Source organism: Aedes albopictus, chromosome 2 (assembly GCF_035046485.1).
Source record: "Aedes albopictus strain Foshan chromosome 2, AalbF5, whole genome shotgun sequence".
NCBI classification, from domain to species: domain Eukaryota; kingdom Metazoa; phylum Arthropoda; class Insecta; order Diptera; family Culicidae; genus Aedes; species Aedes albopictus.
In genome coordinates this window covers 253,413,338-253,435,982 of record NC_085137.1, presented here as the reverse complement: position 1 = coordinate 253,435,982, position 22,645 = coordinate 253,413,338, and the positions used below count along the sequence as shown (strand labels likewise).

Here is a 22,645-nt window from a genome sequence, read left to right as displayed (position 1 = left end):
ATCGTTGTTTAATGTCGCAAGTTTCGCAAAAGTTATCTAAACTCTACTTTAACAACGTATCAATTGAAAGTAAGAGAAAACAAAGGGAGCCTCTCTTTTACAAATTGAACCATTAAAGTTTGAAATCTTGATAGAAAAAGAAAGGTCTGTGTGCTAAGAAGCAATCGTAAATATTGTTGTAAAGACATAAACACAATGTGCAATTTACAAGTGCAGAATTATTTCGAATAAGCTTTCAGTTATACATGAATCAGTCTTGAATTTATTGAACTTCCCTAATTATCCATGTTCGATCAAATGATAATAATGTACTCAATCGCGTCAGGAGTGATTGATAGAGATCAATCCTTGCCATACTCGCGCCATTCATCGCCAGTGCCATGTGCTCCAACCTCCAACGCCGGGCAGAGAGTCAAGAGCCAGTGGCGGGTTTGTTATTGTCATCAACTCCCGTTCTCAGAAACCAACCAATAAAAATCGTTCTCTTCTCTCTCTTCCTATCTCAATGCACTTTTAGGTGCATAACTGGTTCAACCTGCTGCATTGAAACTTCCTCGTTTGCTTTGATTGCTCGCTCTCTCGATTTCAAACCCCATCATGAGCGAGCACCCACTGTGCTTGGCTCTCTCTCTCCTCCCTCATCGCCACCCATCCCATGCACAGCGGCATCATGTTGCGAAGGGATCGCACCACCTCTATCGATGCTGTTGTGGGTGCCGCGTGTGGGAGAAAATGCTTCGTCTTGTCCCGTCGTCCGTCCGGCCAACCGACGACCGCGTGTGGAACGGCAGGGAAACAGAACACTGGCCCTCGGTACTGTGGAGAGCGTCCCTGGTGGCAGCGCGAATCAGTTCATTCCTGACTTCCGAACGGTTTGGGCGCACTTTCGGTTCGGGCGAGAATTGTCTTTGGCCGTGGCCCCGGGATACGGATTGTGATCTGCAACTCTGGTGTTGGTGTTGAAATCTCTTGTATCTCCTATACTGGAGTGAATTGGTTGGGGCGGTAGCTTGCGTTGACTAGCTTCGACAAAGTGAAAGATTTTGTTTAGAAATTTGCAAGTGTGAATAAACAAGTGAGGAGGTAATGAGCTCCGGTAAAGGTGAAGAGTTTAACGTGGGTTACGAAGAACATACTGGAATTGTTTGCCGACCTCGCCAAACGGATGTCAGGGAACCAACAGAAAATTCGGTAATTTCATAACCAACTTATTCTACTGAGGTCTCGGAAAACTCTTTCCAAGATCCAGCTATAAAATTACTGAGATTGCTGTTGGACTCTCTGGACGATCCGTTGACCGAAGTCGACTTCAAACCTAAAGTGTGAAAAGCAAACAAGTTTACGTTACTGGCCGAGCCTTTTCGATCCCGGAGTGTTGTTGTCTGCAGCGAAACCCGAAGAGTGAGCCCCCTTTTGAGTGCTCAACACACCGATTATCGCTTAATTTAACGATCCGCTGAAAGAACATCAAAAGGAACAACGTGGACGGGCAGACCGCGAATCGCAACGTGCAAATTCGAATAAAAACAAAATAAAAAAAAATCACAGCGTAAAAAAGAATAGATGAAACCGGCTCACCATCAGCGACGGCGGCAAACAGTGAAGAAATAAGAAACGAAGATCGAATACGACGGACACGGTAGCCAAAAGAGAGTAGCGCGGGAGATGTTAGGCAGACCACCTCGCCGGCCTGCAGACGGTTGGAAGAAAGATATCAATACGCCAAATTGTGCGATTCATCAAAATCAGTTCAAGTGCCTTTCGTTGGTTTGGTGTAAATAAACAGAATGCAGAACGGCCGCGGTTGATCGGTGCAGCCATCATTCCGGAGCGGAGCTGATTGATTGGAAAAATATCCTGGACCATATCACCGGTCGGTTGGCCTGACGATGATGGTGTACGGTTCAGCATGTGTAAATATTCGGAGGAAGTTGCGATGTTCTGCAAGCTTTCCACGCCACTTTCGCTGCATTTTTGGTTATCGTAGGTGGCCAGACAGATAAGTTGCAGGAAGCGTTGGTTTGGTTTATCCAATTTCGCTGGAATTCTGTGGAATCTTCTGCTGTTTGAATCATCGACGTGTGTGGTTGATATTATAGTGTCATGTTTAAAAAGGTGTCAAATTTAGAACGGGACTGAACTATTCTGATTCCTGATAAATTCAAATCAACTGAAATGGTTTTTTACAACCAGTTACTTTCCAAGTCATTTCATGTAGTGAATTCAGTGGTTAAAGTTTCCTGGTCCTTTTTGTCTTTTGTGGTAATGTGAGAAATTTTCTAAACAGGAAGACCAGATGAAAATTTGCGTAGGGAAGTGGAATCATCTCGTTAGGGCTTCTATTTTAAACACGCTGTAACTCAGTCAATTTTGAACCAATTGACATATTTTTTTGTACGCGGTGAAATGCATCTAGTATCAAGCCGTGTACAAAAATTCATGTCATCAGTTTAAGGCCGCACGGGACGACGTGTATTTTTTGCTATATTTCCTCTCTTTCTAACAATTTACCTCGCGATTTTGAAGAAGGAAATTTCAATTTCTACTGCACTGACGTAGCTGAAACTTCAATCGATTGTGCACCGAAAGTGAGCAAATGGACGATCAAATTTCAAGTCGAAAATATGACGTAGAAGTAGAGATTTGCATCTTTTTAACAAAAGAGCAATGGCGGACGATTCAGCCACCGTCCCGTCCGGCCTTAAGATGTCGAAACTACGTATCGCGCTCATTTTCGAATTTTGACAAAATTATTATACTTTTTTGCACTGTTGAAAGTCTCGTTTTTAAGGACTGCCATATTTTAAAAACTTTCTCATTTTTCACTTTGTTAAAAGTTTAATTTATTTTACGGACGTTCTAAAACAACCACCAACATAAAATTTGAACCTAGATGGGATAAATTATTTAATCTGAATGTCCAAATTAACGGGTTTGATATTTACAAAATTAAATGGGTGTTTGAATCATGTTATTTTAGCTGAAGTAGCCAAACACCACTTCAAACCGAAAAGTATCTAAAGAAGACACTTTCCCCTTTTTAATAATGACATTTTTCACATCCTAATGACATGACATTAGCATTGTTGACATTTTGTAACTAGTACTAGAGCCACGAGATCCATATATATTTTATATTTGAGGGACGTGAGACCTGTTGTGAAACGATATAAATACTCTTGCTTATTGTAACTACCATCCTTTTCACGAAAAATCGTATTTCAATTGGTTAGTGTACATTATTTCAACGTACTTATTTTTCATGCGTTAACACATATGTGCCTGAGCCTCATTTTGCACCCAATTTCAAAAATTCAAAAATCTGATTCTCAACCGTTTCTCAACGGAAGTTAATGAAATTTTGACAGTTGATCACAAAATCCTTCTAGTTTATTTAACCGGTATCATGGTTCCGGATTTTTCCGTTGTTCCGGATTTATGGCCGGGGGTACTAAGGTAACCTCCTTTTCAGATAGAGGTGCAACCTATAGCAACATTAAGTATTAAGTCTATGCCTATACAACAATCAATATGCTGCTGGCGATTTTTTTGTGACGCCAGTCATTCCCACAGTAAATGCGCTCAATACTGTAATTCTTGACGCGACGCTTCTAATGTCAGTTTGCTTCGCACATTTGGACCCTATGTTACAATTAGCGAAGTAAATTATCGGAGTACATCCAAAATTAAAAAAAATATCATAAATCGTCTACCTATGTCTATGAATTCCATAAGGAGAAGACAACTTATCAAAATGATCCGTGCAAAAAGATTGTACAACTATGCAGACTGGAATCGAACCAAAAACGTCGAGATCACTGAGCTCTTATTTAACCCACACGGTTATCAACGCGTAAAGATATGGTGTTGCTAAATATGTATAAAAATCAATCCGTCAGTTGACACTGCGTCATTGGGCAATCTTTCTCGTTGTCATGGTCACTAAATTGGCGAACTCAGTCTTGCTTTGATGAAAACGGGCGGAGCCAACTGACATTGAAAGCGTTGCTCTAAGAAAGCCAGTATGAGCCATTTTACGAGTGACAACAATGTTGATGATGATATTGATTTTCACGGGTTATTGGACACTACCTCCTGTCAAAATTCATTCATAAAATCGGCTCGTAAAATGGACTATTGGGAGATTTTACTGGGGGAAACATGGGGGAAAAACTGGCGTCAGAAATCGAACTGAATTTGTTCCTGACATTTAGTATTAAGTCTATGCCTATAGTTTGCCTTCGAAAACTAGCTTGCGGCATATCAAACTACATGATTTTACACTGTTGAAAATGCTTTGACATCCATGTGCACAACAGAACATGTGCTCGATGAACAAATTGAGATTTGAAATTATGAAAAGAAATCCACGTACTCCGGTGAGACTCGAACTCACGACTCCCAATTCGCTAGACGGGCGCTTCTATTCCTTCAAGCTACGGAGTCACTCGACTATCTCCGTCGCCAGCAGGCCTAGAACTGAACTCGATTCCACAATCGCACATGGTTATCTTCTTTTCACAATCCAAACCCCCTTCGGATGGGATTAGATGAACATCTAACACATTGTCTGTTGTGCACATGTATGTCAAAGCGGGAGAGGAAGTTATTTTTAATTGTCGAGAGCTTCGGGCACTGCCTTCCAATCACTTATTGGTATGGCAATTAGTGTGCAGTCGGACTCTCGACGGGTCGGTCCTCGGCCGACCGAATACGGTAAGGGTGACCGTAGCACCTTACAAATGTCAATTTCTTGATTTTGCTTTGGCTGACCAAGCCATGTGGGAAATTACACTGTTGAAAATGCTTTGACATCCATGTGCACAACAGAACATGTGCTCGATGAACAAATTGAGATTTGAAATTATGAAAAGAAATCCACGTACTCCGGTGAGACTCGAACTCACGACTCCCAATTCGCTAGACGGGCGCTTCTATTCCTTCAAGCTACGGAGTCACTCGACTATCTCCGTCGCCAGCAGGCCTAGAACTGAACTCGATTCCACAATCGCACATGGTTATCTTCTTTTCACAATCCAAACCCCCTTCGGATGGGATTAGATGAACATCTAACACATTGTCTGTTGTGCACATGTATGTCAAAGCGGGAGAGGAAGTTATTTTTAATTGTCGAGAGCTTCGGGCACTGCCTTCCAATCACTTATTGGTATGGCAATTAGTGTGCAGTCGGACTCTCGACGGGTCGGTCCTCGGCCGACCGAATACGGTAAGGGTGACCGTAGCACCTTACAAATGTCAATTTCTTGATTTTGCTTTGGCTGACCAAGCCATGTGGGAAATTACACTGTTGAAAATGCTTTGACATCCATGTGCACAACAGAACATGTGCTCGATGAACAAATTGAGATTTGAAATTATGAAAAGAAATCCACGTACTCCGGTGAGACTCGAACTCACGACTCCCAATTCGCTAGACGGGCGCTAAGGTGCTACGGTCACCCTTACCGTATTCGGTCGGCCGAGGACCGACCCGTCGAGAGTCCGACTGCACACTAATTGCCATACCAATAAGTGATTGGAAGGCAGTGCCCGAAGCTCTCGACAATTAAAAATAACTTCCTCTCCCGCTTTGACATACATGTGCACAACAGACAATGTGTTAGATGTTCATCTAATCCCATCCGAAGGGGGTTTGGATTGTGAAAAGAAGATAACCATGTGCGATTGTGGAATCGAGTTCAGTTCTAGGCCTGCTGGCGACGGAGATAGTCGAGTGACTCCGTAGCTTGAAGGAATAGAAGCGCCCGTCTAGCGAATTGGGAGTCGTGAGTTCGAGTCTCACCGGAGTACGTGGATTTCTTTTCATAATTTCAAATCTCAATTTGTTCATCGAGCACATGTTCTGTTGTGCACATGGATGTCAAAGCATTTTCAACAGTGTAATTTCCCACATGGCTTGGTCAGCCAAAGCAAAATCAAGAAATTGACATTTGTAAGGTGCTACGGTCACCCTTACCGTATTCGGTCGGCCGAGGACCGACCCGTCGAGAGTCCGACTGCACACTAATTGCCATACCAATAAGTGATTGGAAGGCAGTGCCCGAAGCTCTCGACAATTAAAAATAACTTCCTCTCCCGCTTTGACATACATGTGCACAACAGACAATGTGTTAGATGTTCATCTAATCCCATCCGAAGGGGGTTTGGATTGTGAAAAGAAGATAACCATGTGCGATTGTGGAATCGAGTTCAGTTCTAGGCCTGCTGGCGACGGAGATAGTCGAGTGACTCCGTAGCTTGAAGGAATAGAAGCGCCCGTCTAGCGAATTGGGAGTCGTGAGTTCGAGTCTCACCGGAGTACGTGGATTTCTTTTCATAATTTCAAATCTCAATTTGTTCATCGAGCACATGTTCTGTTGTGCACATGGATGTCAAAGCATTTTCAACAGTGTAATTTCCCACATGGCTTGGTCAGCCAAAGCAAAATCAAGAAATTGACATTTACATGATTTTGCAAAACGAGAGTATTGGACCATGTTTCTAGAGATTTCAGATACACTGGCCACTTTTCTGGATGTTCCGGAAACTTCCCAAGTAACAATTCAAAATCATTAATAAGCATGTTAGTTGATTAAATGTGCTACAAAGGCGCCGACAGTTGTACAAGAGTATATTTTGAACAAAATCAGGCCAAACATTTCAATAGGTCCTATCTGCACTTGAGTGGCTCTCTTTGTTCACTTTCTCTTTCAATTATTGCAATGTAATGGTACACTTTCCAACTATTTTTGCAGTACAAGTCAAAAGACGATTGTTTTGACCATCGTTCAATGCAAGGGGACAATCATAATACAAATAAACAGCTGAGATATTAACCTTCACAGTACCAGGTGCCAACATCAAAAGTTTAAAAATCTGTAACTTTGTCAAATTTCATCCGATTGTGATGAAAATTTTACAGAAAATCACAAATGAGTTGAATTTTAGACATATGCTATGGAACCATAAAAGTTCACCGTTGTTCCAGATTTAGGCCGGAAAAACCTGGGGTACCCTAGGTACCGAAACAGGGACTTTTTGAGAAAAACACTCGAAAACGTGTTGAAATTCGCAACAAATCAATTAATTTCAAATCTTTATTCAAGCACACCTGTACATGCACGGTTCTGTGACAGTAGAACATGTTCCGGCCGCGTAGCAGGCCGGAACCGGTTCCGGTAGGGACCCAAAGGGGACACTTTCTGAATTTCACAGAACCACATCGTTCGACGGCTCAAAATTCATGATTTTTCATGTGGATCTCAATAGGCATAGTGCCGATGTCCAACAAAGGATTTGGCAACTTCCGTATATTCCGGAACCGGTTCCGGTAGGGCCAGTGTCCATAGCGGACACTTTCTGAATTTCACAGATCCACATCGTTCGACGGCTTAAATTTCATGATTTTTTATCTAGAAGCCAATAGCCATAGTGCCAATGATTTAAAAAAGTTTTGGCCACTTCCGTATATTCCGGAACTGGTTCCGGTAAGAACCAAAAGAGGACACTTTCTGAATTTCAAAGAACAACATCGTTCGACGGTTCAAAATTCATGATTTTTCATCTGGATGTCAATAGACATGGTGTCAATGGCCAATTTTTGATCTGACCATTTCCTGGATATTCCGGAACCGGTTCCGGTAGGGACCCAAAGGGGACACTTTCTGAGTTTCACAGAACCACATCGTTCGACGGCTCAAAATTCATGATTTTTCATCTGGATGTCAATATGCATAGTGCCGATGTTCGACAATGGTTCTGGCCACTTCCGGATATTCCGGAACCGGTTCCGGTAGGGACCTAAAGGGGACACTTTCAGAATTTCACAGAACCACATCGTTCAACGGCTCAAATTTCATGTTTTTTTTATCTAGAAGCTTGGTCAATTCCAGATATCCCGGAACCGGTGCCGGTAGGGACCCAAAAGCTACACTTTCTGTATTTCACAGAACCATATCGTTCGACTCAAAGTTCATGATTTTTCATCTGGATATCAATATGCATAGTGCCGACTGCGGACAATGGATCTTGACAAAGCCACTTCCGGATATTCCAGGAACGGTTTCGGTATGGACCTAAAGAGGACACTATCAGAATTTCACGTAAGCCTCTCGTTTGATGTTGTCAACATGCATGACTTTTTAATCTAGTAGCTAATAGTCGTAGAGCCAATGATCAAACATGGTTTTGGCCACTACCGGATTTTCCAGAACCGATGCCAGTAGGGATCCAAAAGGAACACTTTCAGATTTTTACGTAACCTCATCATTCAACGGTTCAAAATTCATGATTTCTCAGCTGAGTATAAATAGGCATAGCATAGCACGATGGCCAATAATTGATTTGATCCCTTCCGAATATTCCAGAAACTAAACCAAATTCATTTAAAAGATAAACTCTTAGAGGAATTCCTGAAAGAATTCTTGGGAAAATCTCTGAGGATTTTCAGGAGAAGAACGCAGACTTTCTTGCGATTTTCCAAGCGAAATTGGTGTTGAATTTTTTTGGAAAATGTCTGTAAAAATCACAGAAAGAACTTCCCTAGAAGAAATGCTGAAGGCATTCTTATAGAAATTCGTAGAGAAATCAAGTGCCAAGGAGATCTCTTGAAGGAATCCATGGAAAAATCTTTAAAAAAATCCACTTGACGTGTCTCCATAAATGCCTGATGGGAGATTCTTTATGAGAGTGCTCTTCCAGAGGCTTCTCCAAATATGCTTATACAAATCCGTACTGTGATTGTAAAATTGTTCCTGTGATTGTTCCCAAATAATTCCATCAGGTCATCTTAGTGCAGAAATTTGCCATGATGATTTCCGCAAGAATATCAAGTGGTTCACTAATCAAGGTAGATTCTAAAATTTAAAAAAAAAATCTGGATGATACTTATTACAATTTTTTTTTAATATCTGCAGGAATCAAAGGATGCTTTTTTGTAGGAATCTCATCTATAATTACATGGGGAATTACAGCAAAAATATCTGGAGGAGTTCTAGTATCGCTCAAGGAATTTGTCCAACATTTCTCTTGTGTTTCCAGAGATTTATCAAAGGACTCCACCAGGAAATCTTTTTGGGATTTCTCCATATTGAGATGCAGGGGATTTCTCCATATTGAGATGCAGAGCGTTGTTCCAATAAGAAAAAAACAACTGAAGAGGTAAATTCCATCACAAAGAATAACTTAGTAGAACGCATGAAAATTCCTATAAAATCCCTAGGAAATGTTATAACAAAAAAAATAATAATTTCAAGGGATCATCCACAAAAAACGACACAATTCTGGAAATTGAGCACTCGGTGGCCATATCCAATAAATCCTAAACGGCCTAAAACTGTTGATAATCAGTGTAAGATGGTGGAGGGGTAAATTTTAATGGAAATAGAGTGAATTTAATTGCGAATGTATATGGAAAATACGCTGTGTACAAAAAAAAAAACAACAACCATTTTTATAAGAATCTGACCCAGTGACCCACCGGAATAACTCTGCCACAGAGACCATTCCGACGTTCTCTGTTCACTTTCACAAACTAGAAATATGTATGTACGAGTAAACTGTAGAAAATATATTCAAATTCGTTGAGTATTTACTAAAAGTAATAAGTTCGTTTGCGCTGACTCAGGCCGATATGGGTTAAAGCCATAAACACATATAAAATATTATCAGCAGTGGCGATTATCTAACCTCAGATGTACCTGTTCTACGAGTACTATTTTTTTAATTTTAAGAATAAATGAGCTGTAAGGTTTAGATTGATGTAAAATAATGATTTCAATTATTTTCGTTTTGTTATTGATCATAAATTCACTGGAATGACTGATTTCTAAATCGTAGCACAGGTAAAAAGTGAGGTTACGTGACTCCTGATTATCAGTACCTGGTGCAGTTTCAGCATAATCCATACAGTTGAACTACCGAATTATTGAACGATTTGTCATATATATTGTAAACAAAAATACATTCGCATTATAGGGTTTAAGATTCTTCAAATAAAGGATCTTATTTTGGGCACTTTCTGCTATAACTAAGTCAATTTCAAAAACAGCGCTGCGTGGCTCTTCTGCGACACATGTGCTGCTTAGGATGACTAATGAATGGAAGAAAAGTCATGCATTTTGAGCTGTTGCACGATGGGGTTACGTAAAATTCTGAAAGTGTCCTCTTGGATCGCTAGCGGAACCGATTCCGCAACATCCGGAAGTGGCCAGAACCATTTTTGATCATTGGCTCTACGAATATCAGCTTCTTGATAAAAAAAAAATCATGAATTTTGATTAAACAAACGAGGGGGTTACGTGAATTTTTGATAATGTTCTATTTGGGCTCTTATTGGAGTCCCGGAATATTCTGAAGTGCCCAGATCTATTGTCCGCCATTGGCACTATACCTATTAACATAAAGATGAATAATCATAAATTTTGAGCCGTCGAACGATGTGGTTTTGTGAAATACATAAAACATCACGAAATTTGAGCCGTCGAACGATGTGCCTCTGTGAAGCTCTGAAAGTGTCCCCTTTGGGTCCCTACCGGAACCGGTTCCGGAATATCCGGAAGTGGCCAGATCAATTGTTGGCCATCGGCACTATGTCTATTGACATCCAGATGAAAAATCATGAATTTTGAACCGTCGAACGATGTGGTTCTTTGAAATTCAGAAAGTGTCCTCTTTGGGTCTCTGCCGGATCTGGTTCCGGAACACCCGGAAGTGGCCAAAACATTTTTCGATCATTGGTACTATGGCTATGGGCTTCTAGATAAAAAATCATGAAATTTAAGCCGTCGAACGATGTGGATCTGTGAAATTCAAAAAGTGTCCGCTTTGGGTCCCTACCCGAACCGGTTCCGGAATATTCGGAAGTGGCCAGAACCATTGTCAACATCGGCATTATGCCTATTGACATCCAGATGAAAAATCATGAATTTTGAGCCGTCGAACGATGTGGTTCTGTGAAACTCAGAAAGTGTCCCCTTTGAGTCCTTACCGGAACCGGTTCCGGAATATCCAGGAAATGGCCAGATCAATTATTGGCCATCGGCACTATGTATATTGGCATCCAGATGAAAAATCATGAATTTTGATCCGTCGAACGATGTTGGTCTTTGAAATTCAGAAAGTGTCCTCTTTTGGTTCTTACCGGAACCGGTTCCGGAATATCCGGAAGTGGCCAAAACTTTTTTTGATCATTGGCACTATGGCTATTGGCTTCTAAATAAAAAATCATGAAATTTAAGCCGTCGAACGATGTGAGTCTGTGAAATTCAAAAAGTGTCCGCTTTGGGTCCCTACCGGAACCGGTTCCGGAATATCCGGAAGTGGTCAGATCCTTTGTTGGACATCGGCACTATGCCTATTGAGATCCACAGGAAAAATCATGAATTTTGAGCCATCGAACGATTCGGTTCTGTGAAATTCAGAAAGTGTCCCCTTTGGGTCCCTACCGGAATCGGTTCCGGCCTGCTACGCGGCCGGAACATGTTCTACTGTCGCAGAACCGTGCATGTACAGATGTGCTCGAATAAAGATTTAAAATTAATTGATTTGTTGCGAATTTCAACACGTTTTCGAGTGTTTTTCTCAAAAAGTCCCTGTTTCGGTACCTAGGGTACCCCAGGTTTTTCCGGCCTAAATCCGGAACAACGGTGAACTTTTATGGTTCCATAGCATATATCTAAAATTCAACTCATTTGTGATTTTCTGTAAAATTTTCATCAAAATCGGAGGAAATTTGACAAAATTACAGATTTTTAAACTTTTGATGTTGGCACCTGGTACTGTGAAGGTTAACGGTAGAGAGGGAAACCAAAGAGAGCCTCTCTTCTGCAGATTGGACCTTTAGACATGTTTGGCCTGATATGGCGAATAAATGTTTCATGCAGTGAAAACTGCACGTTAGTTAAACATATTTCTGCTCATTGAATAACCAATGGTATAAAAGTTTAAAAACAGTTGCTTAAAGATTCACATCATATGTCCAATAGTGCTCTAATAATGATAGAATACAAGTTGCTTCCGACGTATTAGATGCTTTTATTCCACATAAGATCTTCAATGGAACAAGTAGCCTATTTAAAGTTTAACAACTTTTGCTTGTTCATTTTATTCAACTACATTGATATAGCTTAACAATAGGATATTACAATGTTTCTTTAATACAAATGTTACACTTTTATTCAAGCAATGTTGATTAGCAGTGGTACTATGTCACTTAATTATCGTTGTTCGCCCTGCCCCTTTTTGTAAACACGATTGCTGATTAGGAGCCTAAAAAGAGCAACCGCGGCTACAAGCTTGAAGACCAAACAAACTTCTTGCCGCAGCTCCAAATATCACACTCTTCACACTTTTAAAACGATTCTGACTTACCTTTTACACTACACGCTCTAACGGTAGCAAAATCGGTAACAAAAACACCAGAAAAAGCAGCTGAAGTGGATCCTGGGCGGCTCCTGGGCGGCTCCTCTGTTTGGTATTGACAATCTACTCTATCCACTTTGTTGCCACCGGTCAAACCGGGCTTATCTTCCTTATGTCCATATCTTATAGCTGCCTGGAGATATACACAAGTTTTACACATTATCCTCCCGACGCAAAACAGGAGCAGTGAAAATAAATAAAGTTCAAATAAAAAAAAGAAGCGACACCAATCTTACAACACAACACCGTGAATTACTGACAGACTAGCAAAATAATTAGCATGCATGTCTTATGATTAAACGTTGCGGTTACAATTATTCAAACATTGATCAACTTCAATGTTTATGAAGACAATTAGTTGAATAAAATATGTAAGCAATGTTTAAGCAGCATATGTACGGTAATGTATTCGACTCAGGAATTGAATATTTATATACTGCTTTAAATCTGCCGATTCATGTAATTCGGATTGAAGCAGAGCGGATGCAGACGAGTGTGAACCCAGAGATCCAGAGTTCGAGTCTTTCCATTGATGTGATATGTCCCATAAAATGTAATAAAATAAAGATGTTGGGGGTCAATAATCAGAGAGCGCTGTGCCAGACACAAATGGAGAAATGTTGAGAGTTAAATCATTTTCTCATTTTATTGTTACATGATGTAACATGATGTTGAAGAAACGTTTAAGAATCGTTTTTGTAGCAATTATAAAATCATATCTATAAATAGAAATAAATTTCGTAAGTTGTATCACGGCTCCAGCATGTTTTGGTTGTATTATGGTGGAATAAATATCGAAGAAAGCTTGTTATTATGCGCTATTCTGCTAGTGCATAATAACGGTTTCTAAAACCATTCTTAAATGATTAAACAAATAGCGTCATACAACAATGTTTAATAAACGTTGAAGTAAAGTTTATGATGTTTGTGTAAATTGCTGATGGTTCTAACGTTGAACAAGAGTTTCACAACCGATGTACGATCATTGGATAAACATTAATTTCATCGTGCTTATAGAACGGTTGACGTTGAATAGATTCTCATTTTTGGGCGAACAAGAGTTGAAGAACAGTTTTATTTCAAAATTATTCAAATATAATACGACTCCCATTTTAATAACGTTGCTTTGAGAAACATTTCTTAAAGCAAAAATTGTTTCTTGGGTTGGTGCCCCCAGGGAAGTGGCCACTTTCTGCTCGGTTCTGAAACCTAGCTTGCGACATATCAAACTTTAAGATTTTGCAAAACAAGAGTATTGGGCCATGTCTCTTGAGATTTCGGATACATTGACCACTTCTCCGGATGTTCCCGGAAACTTGGTGCCCCCAGGAAAGTGGCCACTATCTGATCGGTTCTGATACCAAGCTTGCGACATATCAAACTCTATGATTTTGCAAAACAAGAGTATTGGACCATGTTTCTAGAGATTTCGGGTACACCGGCCACATCTCCGGATGTTCCGGACCCTGGTGCCCCCAGATAAGTGGCCACTTTCTAACCGGTTCTGAAGCTTAACTTGCGACATATCAAACTTCATGATTTTGCAAAACAAGAGTATTGGACCATGTTTTCAGAAATTTCGGATACAGTCTTGTTTTGCAAAATCATAAAGTTTTATATGTCGCAAGCTAGGTTTCAGAACTGGTCAGTAAGTGGCCACTTCCCTAGGGGCACCAAGTTTCCAGTACATACGGAGAAGTGGTCACTGTATTCGAAATTTCTGGGAACATTGTACAATACTCTTGTTTTGCAAAATCATAAAGTTATATATGTCGCAAGCTAGGTTTCAGAACCGGTCATTAAGTGGCCACTTCCCTGCACTAGGCGTTAAATCAAAAACCTCATAATATAAGAAGTACTAGAATGCAGTTTAATGTGTTGCAAGTTACCCAACGTTTTTTGGTAAATCATATTCTGCATAGTATTCTACTCGTGATAATTTGTGTACAGTGTTTAAAGTATGTTTACGTTTTCAATCATATTGATTCAAAATCGAAATGGTGGTACTTCGTATTTAGGTTATTCATGAATTTTGTAGGAAACATGCCTACCGTCGTTTTTTTATCTGTATTAACGAGATTTTTGGCCCTAGGCTAGTTCACCCACGCCTTTTATCCCACGTCTTTTATCCCACGCCTTATTTCCCTTCCGAAGGAAGAACTCACATTTTGTGAGTTTGTCGAGAGTGGGATTCAATCCCAGGTCCTCGGCGTGATAGTCAAGTGTTCTCACTCCAGGTTCGCTCCACTAGCTCCTACCGTCGGTTGTTTTTACCCTTCTTACCGATTTCTTCACCTCGGCTCAACCGATAAGTCAGGCTTACCCATACAGTTAAACATACAGGAGGTGGCCAAAATGTTTGGGATAGGCAACTTTTTTTTCTCTCTCAAAAAATTCAACAAGCTGTAACTTTTCATTGAGTGCATAAAAAATTCTCAGCTCGATTGGTTAATCTTTCGCGAAGCTAGAACCGTTCTCGTAAAACATATTTTTTTAGGGAACTTATTTTTGAACTGCTATATCTCGGAAACCAGTGAACCGAATTGAATAAATTTTTGAACGTTTATTAATAATATACTAATGCTTGAAAAGAATTTAAAACATAGGTACTTTTTAAACGTTGAAAAAATTTGTGATGGATTAACACTTTTTGGATCTTTCTCGAAAATCGTAAATTTTTGACATCAATGTGATTAATTTTTAATTTCAATATCCAAAGATTTTCTACTTCTGTTCTTAAAATATCTATAATAAGTTATATTAGAGCCAATTTGGATTAAAGGAAGAACACATTTAGTAATTTAGTAATTTGTGTGATATTGTAAATTTGATTTATTTTCCTCTATATGAGTGAAAATGTCAACCCACTATAACTTTATTCGTCGTCAGAAAATATCAAATTTTACAACGTCGAAATAATTATCAATATATTGTTGATAAACGTTCAAAATTTCATTCAATTCGGATCACTGGTTTCCGAGATATGGCAGGTCAAAAATTAGTTATCTAAAAATAGTGTTTTACGAGAACGGTTCTATCTTTGCGAAGGATTAACCAATCGAGCCCAAATTAGTACCAATGATGCACATATGATTGGTTGACAAGCAGTCTAAATTTGAGAATTTTTGATGCACTTTATGAAAAGTTACAGCATGTTGAACTTTTATGTGAGAGAAAAAAAAAGTTACCTATTCCAAACATTTTGGCCACCCCCTGTAGTAACGTTTGAGCCAGGGTGAAGAAATCGACCCTATGAAGGGTATGAAAACCGCTCGGAAAACCGACTTTCGATCCGAGGGCCGAAGGACCGAGTCTCTTATACAAATCAACTCAGCTCGATGAGCTGAGCAAATGTCTGTATGTGTGTAGTAGGCTGGGTCAACAAAGTCGATTTTTTGGAATAAAGCTTTTTCGATTCCTTTTAGCGTCCAAAACAACTGTGCAAAACTTGGGAGTGATTGGTTGCGTCCCCGTATTCCGCATTGCAATTGAAATTTGTATGGAATTTAGTATGGGAACACGTGATTTTTTGCATTTTTCTCATAAATTCAAATTTTTCGTCTAAACCGATCTAACTAATGACGTTAAAGTATAGCCTAGGATATGCCGAAAAACTTTGCCGAAGACCGCAAAGTGATCCGACACTTGTGAAAAAAGTTATAACGTACAGATTGCCCAGTGATGCTTTACATTTAACATGTAAAGGAATAACATCAATAATAAAATCTCAATTTTTGGCCTATGTTACCAGGCGAATAACTTTTTTCACAAGCGTCGGATCACTTTGCGGTCTTCGGCAAAGTTTTTCAGCATATCCTAGACTATATTTTAACGTCATTAGTTACATGGTATTAGACAAAAGAATTCAACTTATGAATAAAATGCAAAAAAGTACGTTTTCCATACTAACTTCCATACAAATTTCAATCGCAATGCGAAATACGGGGACGCAACCAATCGCTCCCAAATTTTGCACAGTTGTTTTGGACGCTAATATTGATTGAAAAAGCTTTGCTCCGGGTTGATACGATCAAATTTAAAGCTTCTCCATACAACGTTGACCCACTCTAGTGTGTAGTTGTGTGTGTTACAAAAAAGTCACTCACGTTTCTCAGCCGAGCTTAAATAATTTCTTGTTTACCTTTCTTACACCCCTAAGAAGGGTATAAAACCGCCTGAAAACCCGCTTGGAAACGTTTGGAAGAATTCGATTTTATATTCAGGAATAATCCAAATGCACAATTACACAAAATAAAAATATAATACTTGAATAATAGAGAAATACCCTTGATAAGTGTAAGAAGGGTTCTGTTCACCATAAGTGGATCAAATCAGTTTTTTTTTTCAATTTTTCAGCTCAACTGGCCTTCGGTTAGTGTTCAGCAGTGGTGGAAATGGTGGAAATTGATCGCAAACGTGTGCTTACTAGCGTGGGACACCAAAAGACATTTTACTCCTGTACACTTTTTGAGTTCCATTTTGGTCCCATATCAACTGTGCAAAATTTCAGCTCGATCGGAGAAACTATATTTTAGCGCCAGCCATTTTAAGTTTTTATATGATTTACTATGGGGAAAATCACTTTTTCGAAGAAAAATCGCCACAGGTTTCCCCTTAACCCCTAAAAATAAATCGATGAATGATTTCTATTGGAAGTTTTACGAGGAACCAACCCTCCGAATACCGCAAAGCGATCTTAGGCATGTGGAAAAAGTTATTGTCTGAAAACCGAATGGGATGCCAACGTTGTTTAACATGTAAGGAATAACAATAAATAATAAAATCTCGTCATTTTATCGATCGGGTGAGGCTTAATAACTTTTTCCACGAACGTCGCATCGGTTTGCGGTCTTCGGAGGTCTGCTTCCTCGTGAAGTTTTCTACAGAAATCATTCATCGACTTATTTTTAGGGATCTAGGGGTGACTCCTAGCGGTTTTTCTTTGCAGAAGTAAAATTTCACCATAGTGAATCGTATTTATGAAAAATTAAGAATGGCTGGCGCTAAAATATAGTGTCTCCGATCGATCTGAAATTTTGCACAGTTGATATGGGACCAAAGTGGAACTCAAAAGGTATACATGAGCTTGAGTTTTTCCATTTTTTGTATTTTCCCATATAAACCGTGTACCAGGCTAGTGCTTACGCGCTACAAAAAAAAAATGCCATCGCATCGCAAACCTTTGCTGTGCGATGTGTTCGTACGTGTGTCCTTTGATTGCTCAAAAAATATATTTCCATGCTTAATGGTTTGCAGTCATAAAAGCCCAAAATCGAATATTTTGCTCTATAAATTGAGGTATAGCTCCAAATTGTGACGTGGAGCCCGGATTCGGATTCAGCGGCCCAAAATCTGTCAGAGACTCATAAGTTTGCTTTTGAGACAGACCAAAAGTTAAGTTTTGTTACGCTGTGTAATCAGCAGAATAGATTAATTTAAAATAACAAACATAATTTAAATCGTGCATAAAATGCGAACCACACTGGTGGACACGCTTGCCGTTGACCGTTAACGCATGTTGGAATTGGACGAATATTTGCTTCTATTCCCACAAACGTCACTTAAAAGTAGTCTATTGATGTTCTCCAATTTGCAAGCGAACCATTCCTTCCTATGGAGGTGGAAAAATTTCAATTAAAAATTTTGATTTTCGAGTAACTGAGCAGCGAATGCAATTCAACGGTTAATAGATAAATCTCATGTTAACCATTGACCGTTAAATTTTGTTTGCTTTTCAACAACGTTCCATTTTGAGGTAGTTTAAGGCAAACTTTCGTGTTATAACAGTTCAAATAAGCCAACAAATGACATAAATCGAGGGGTCGACAAATTTAAGTAACCAAATGCATTTTCCTTACTCTTTTGGTGAGGACTTCGCCATCTTATACATTTTTAAAGACAACGTGTAAATAGTGGGCCGGTATCAGCAAGATTCCACAGCAGGAAAAAAGTCTTCTGCAACGAAAAAAATGTTGTTAATTATTGAAATTATTGATTTGTTTGTGAAAATTCCGACATATTTTATTGCTCAAAAATCAATAGGGGTATTCACTAAACAGATTAAAATAAGGCGTAAGCCATGATTATCTCCTTTCAAAATTTATCGATTTCGGCGTCATGTTTCAGACATATCAGAATTTTAACATGAAAATTTATTGAAACATGATTGAACTACAAAAATGTGTTAATGTTTAATCCAATCAACACCTACTGTTTATCAAGATTGTGATAGGATATTCTCTTTAAGGCGAAACTGGAATCATTTCTTCATTTTTTGGTTTTTGATTTTTTTTATTAATTAACGAAGCACTAACTTCAAAATCGGTTTTCGTGCACATGTAGAGTATGGATCAAGGTATCTTCTGATTTTTTTGTAATGGAAAATGTTTACCATTTTTGTGGAAACCATTTTTTATGAAATTTTGTACAAAAAAGGTTTCCGCAAAAACGAAAAACATTTTCCACTAGGAAAAAAATCAGGAGATACCTTGATCCATACGCTACATGTGTACGAAAACCGATTTTGAAAATACTGCTTTATTATTTAATTAAAAATCAAAAACCAAAAAGGGAAGAAATGCTTCCAGTTTCACCTTAAAGGCCCGTGTGCAAAAGGGAGAAGGGAAGGGGTGGGGGTTGTAACCGGAACTACGCACGACCATATCTCTATATATGGGACATGAATTCATCAGCGTATTTTACAGGTTTAAGTCAGGATTTATGGAGGTTTATATGAGGTACAGTGGGGTTCCGATTTTGGCAACAACATTTTTATTTTCAGTTGCCAAAAACGGAACCGTGCTTAAAACGGAATTTTTTTCGTCAACATTTTTTTACATTTCTCTGTTTCTAAATGATTACATAATATGCCTAGTTACCGTTTTGAAACCATACGACGATCTAACCCCGGAACATTAGTTTGATCATATTTTCGTAGAGCATTTTGTGGCCTCATCACACTGCTACAAATGAAAGAATCTCTAAAATCAAATATCTTAATGCGTCTATCTAGGAATATTTGTTACTTTTTTGAAACAATGTATAAATTCTATGTGAACTCTTCTAATAAATGTCCTTTGTGCAATTTCTAACCGCATTAGTGACGTTAAAACACCTTAAAAGCATTGCATCTATGATTATGTTGATTTTAGATATTGGCTGCTTCTCAGAGGCTTTACAGGTAGTGTTTTATGGAATTGTAGAATGGCAAACAGAACAGTCAATAATACACTGTAGACAATTTTATCGTTTAATGTTGCTTAAAGTTGAGTAAGGGCTTGTTTGCCAGGAGAGAAGGTGTTCAAATTAAGTTGTAAACATTTACGTTGTCGCAAAAATAGGATCATTCGTGAGAGATGCAAACATGAAAATCATGAATAAATCCACCCAGTCTACACACGACCGCATACTATACAGAATGGGACAACAAAAAAGAAAAAATGGCAGACATTTTATTGGTGTATATCCGCATATGCATCATCCCATTAGTAATATTTGCAAACATTACGTCAGTTTGGCTTTTTAAACCAAATGATAAAATTTCTTTATGCAATTCAGTTTCATAATTTCTATTTTATACTACTGGTTATTTTTTTCATACCGGTTCATTATACAACTGAAATTAGTTGCATAATGGTCATTATGCAACTCAAATGAGTTGTATAATGAAAAAACCATTGCATAAAATTGTGTATAAAACTCGTTGCAAAACTCAATTTTTACAGCACTCGTAGTATTTATCCAACTCGGCAAGCCTCGTTGGATATATGTACGACTCGTGCTGAAAAACTCAACTATTTGCAACGCGTTACATAAATAACTATAAAGAAACATCGACTTTCTCATTCACGAAATTTAACAGGAATTGCTGAAAAAATCACATTTTGTGATATTTTATGAAAACTCTGAAAAAGTTAAGGCAAAATTTCAGCAGGTGTTTCTGAAAAATGAATCTTGTGGTTTTATTCCCATTCGCAGCGAAATTCATGTGTAAATTCATAAAGAAAATCTATGGAATTCTCGAAAAGAGCCATACGGACTAAACGACTCCCATATAGCCGAGGCGGTAAACGCACGGGTATTCAGCATGACCATGCTGAGGGTGACGGGTTCGATTCCCGGTCGGTCCAGGATCTTTTCGTGAAGGAAATTTCCTTGACTTCCTTGGGCATAGAGTATCTTCGTGCCTGCCATACGATATACACATGCAAAATGGTCATTGGCAGAGGAAGCTCTCAGTTAATAACTGTGGAAGTGCTCATAGAACACTAAGCTGAGAAGCAGGCTTTGTCCCAGTGAGGACGTTACGCCAAGAAGAGGAGAGGAGGACTAAACGACTCATAACAAAACAGTGAACACTAAGTCGACAGAGACCAGTACTCAACAAACTTTTTGGTCGTATAAGCATCGAATAAACTGCTTTGACCCCTCGAGTGATCGCGCTGCTGTATTTTGTACAACTCTTTGAAATAATCTCGCTTTTTGTTCCCAGCATTAGCGTGGTGCTAACGGTGGTGGCCAACTGCGCGAGTTACGGGAGCGGACCTAGTGTGATGGTTAGAACACGTGACTATCACGCTAAGGACCTCGGATCGAATCCCACTCCCGACCCGACAATCTTACAAAAAACGTGATTTCTTCCTTAGGAAGGGAAGTAAAGCGTGGGTCCCGAGATGAACTAGCCCATGACTAAAAACTTCAACAAAAGAAACTGTTGTTCAGCTACTTCTGTTCTTTTAGGTATGTCTATGAACCATTTGAACAGCTTGGTGAAACTTGTAAATTTTTTAGAGCCCCGGATGAACTTATTTGAACACTTCCTTGATGAATTCTGTGAGGAATAAATGAGATGGTTTTTATATATTTCCTGATGTCTGAAGATATTAACAGAGCCAAACAATCAGCCAAAATGTATCACTTTAGACAAATAGTGAGGTCGTACCCTTAAAAATTATGAAATTATTCTCTCAAAGCAATTTTCCACCAAATTCTCTAAAGCAAGGGGGTACTTTTCAGTAGACCCTTGTGCTCTCAAGGACAACACTTTCGCGTTGTAGGTAAATGGTCAGAGATTCAATTCCCAGCCCTGCCACCAACAACTTTTAGACAATCCAAAATTATTCAATCTATGGTCTCTACTCTAAGCAACTGCTCTAACGAAAGGTAATTCGATATCGTTCTACCGTCGTCAAAAGTAGAAAAGAAATCAGTATTGAAGCTATTAGTGTAAGAAAAAATTTCATCCAACAGCTCACGTTCTAGTCGTAATGGATAAACGACTGACTACAAATGTGTGAGGAAGTGAATTTCAAAAACATACTTTGAACATCGAAGCCACAGCTTAAAAGTCGTGGATATTTACCATGGCCAATGGACATGCTGAGGGTGACGGGTTCAATTCCCGGTCGGTCCAGACACATTTTGTAAAGGAAATTACTTCAACTTTCTTAGGCATAGAGTATCTTCATGCCTGTCGCACGATATACACATTAATATCTGTGGAAGTGATCATAGAGCACTAAGCTGAGAAGCAGACTTTGTCCTAGTTGGGACGTTATGCCAACGAAGAGAGATCTATCGGTTTTGTGCACCCTGCACACAAAAAACAGTTGGACATAATATAAAATGATATTTGTACTCATACATCACGTATTTAGGATATGTGTAACCTCGTGTGTGGCAAACATAAATGGGCTGGTTCCTTGTTCGAATGCCGGAATAGCATAAAATCGTTAATATTTCTTATCGTTATAATACAAGTTGTCCCTCTAAGCAGAATACCCTCTTCGAATGAGTGTAATCTGTTTCGTACCTTTTAATTCCGCCCCAATTGCTTATCCTTGTAATCTTCCTCAAAAACACCAGGGTGACAAAAACCGAACATGCCAAAAACGGAATCCCACTGTATATACAGTCCAAGAGATTAAAGACCATAAACCCTAACTACCTCAACCTTAAAGAGTTATGAAATGGATAAACATTCACACGTATTATGAATATCATCCAAAACTACGTCACGCTTTTAGGAATAGGATGGGGCTGCTTTTATGAAAATGTGTCGATCCATTCAAATGTTTTGGATGTTGGAGGGAGGTCGCTTAAAAACTTCAATTTTTGCGCGTCGTAATTTATGGACATCCACATGTCAGAAACGTCTGTTAGGCATACGAATATTATTTGTTGTGGTGATTTCTGTGAAACTGGCAACACAGCATGAATCAGAAGA

The 22,645-nt window shown here is 39.1% G+C and overlaps 1 protein-coding gene across 5 annotated transcripts in view; it reads left to right on the top strand.

The window, feature by feature from the left end:
* Window positions 1-273: 273 nt before the first annotated feature.
* The window catches only part of LOC109427891 (protein Wnt-1), a 267,059-nt gene continuing 244,687 nt past the window's right edge, over window positions 274-22,645 (top strand). For all 5 annotated transcript variants that reach the window (XM_062851572.1, XM_062851571.1, XM_062851574.1 and 2 more), the window contains exon 1: window positions 274-1,083. The gene's annotated coding sequence lies outside the window, so the exon portion shown is untranslated. The remainder of the gene's footprint in view (window positions 1,084-22,645) is intronic.